We start from the raw sequence: 2,050 nt of genomic DNA, 5'->3' as shown, positions 1-2,050 counted from the left end.
GATGAAGAGGATCACTGGGAGATTCTGGGAAGCTGCATCCAAACCTACAGCTGTGGCCTCTCCTCCTGAACAGCTGCCTGTATGAAAGAATAAAAAATGTATATTAAAAAAAGTTCACACTGCACGTAAGAAGCCAATTGAAGAGAAGAATATATTTCACACACACGCACACACACACACATAAAAAATATGAATTTACAAACTACAAAAAAAATCAGAGGAAGGGAATATTAGTAACTGGTATTAGAAGAGAACACTGTGTCAATGTTTAGAAGATACTAACACCTTCAGAAGTATCGAACTCTCCAGAGAGGAATATTATATTTTGACACACCTATCAAACAGTATGCCATTATTAAACCAGTACTTTCAGAAAGCATTTGAAGATTAAGCCATGTCAACCACTCAATTTGAGATTAGTGATGGAGTTAGGGTTAACTAATGGGGACAACAGGATGAGAAACAGGAACTAAATCAAGCACTATCACAGTCTCTTCTTGGTTCTCTGGTATCATCATTGGATGCTCCTCAGTAAGCATCCCAGGCTGCTCCTGACCTATGGTCTGTCTGTTCAAAGATCAGGTTCTCAGCTCTTTACTTCTCTTCATCTGGCTTGCAACAGCAATAAATAACCTAGACAGGAGGAAAGAAATGTGCCTGTACTGATGCAAGTTCATTTTTAATTCAAGTAAATGACCTACAGCTGCAATCAGTGTATTCAGACAGGGTTCAGAACTTTAAAGATCATCACAGCCTAGGGGCACTGATGTTTTTAGCAACCCTCCAATATTATAAAGTGGCAACAACAAGCATGACTATAAACACTATTATGTGACTCTATGTAACGGGTATTAGATATACAGCTGAAATTCCTGCTAAAATATGTTTCACAGTTATCCTGTCATTGGTGGTTTTTGGCGCCCCCTACTGGTTACTTATAAATTGGATGAGAAACCAAAAATTCCACACAGTTGGTTCAGCGCTCTGTTGTGGTAAGTCAACAAATCCGATTCTCTTCTAAATGGTGTTGGAGGTTTGTTCAGCAGGGTGACTGGAATCTTTGTTGCATTGCACAGAGTCATAGGTTGACCGGTACACATATGGCTCACTGCGCCATATGTGTTTTATCAACCACTGATTACAGGTAATTATATTATATTAAATGTCAGTAATTTATTTTGTCAGATATGTGTATCAGTTTGTCAGTTAGTTTGTTATATTTATCAGTTTGTCAGTTGTGGTTGCCATTCTGTTTGTTGGGTTATATGGCAACATGACATGTTTCTTTTCCACTAATCCCCAGAGAGCTTTTAATGACTGTTATATTTATTATTTATATTTTTATTTGTATTCTAAAACTATACGATCAAATGGCCTAGAAAATATAATGTCGGAATTCACTATAATTGTTTGTGAATTACACAGTTGGTTCAGCGCTCTGTTGTGAGCCATAGGTTGACCAGTAGAGAGGCTCACTGCGCCATATGTGTTTTATCAACCACTGATTACAGATTACAGATTGCAATAAATCATCTAAAAACCAACCAACCGGCCTCCGAGTGTGCATAACAAGACGGACGGGTAAAGACAGAGCTGTTACATCTATCTTGTGACTCTATCATGGCTAATTAAACGTATTAAGCACAGGTACAATTAGCCTCCAAGAGGCTAATTTAGCTAGCTTCCACCGTATATTTTCCGGCAAAAAAATGTTACAAACGTGCCTTCAACCATTCGCCTCACAATCCTACTGCCAGTAAGTCCTAAAACTACCATCAGTAACTTTATAACGTGACACTTTGGAGTTATTTTTGGTCTTAGAGTACAAAATCATTTTGACAGATGCAGGTTTCTACTCACCGGAGTATAAGTGTCGCATATGATGACGTCACTTATTCTTCTTGGGTTTTTGTGGGATCCGTCCTTATTTTTATTATTTCAATCAAAAATATTGTTGTGCTCCCTTTATGAAAGTGTTAGTTCTTAAGGTACAGCCACCACGAGCATCCGGTAAAGGATGAGAGGAGAGGTTGCAAGTCCAAACTTTCTT

This window comes from Poecilia formosa, unplaced genomic scaffold (assembly GCF_000485575.1).
Source record: "Poecilia formosa unplaced genomic scaffold, Poecilia_formosa-5.1.2 Scaffold1598, whole genome shotgun sequence".
In the NCBI taxonomy this organism is placed as follows: domain Eukaryota; kingdom Metazoa; phylum Chordata; class Actinopteri; order Cyprinodontiformes; family Poeciliidae; genus Poecilia; species Poecilia formosa.
Note: the sequence above shows the minus strand (reverse complement) of the source record.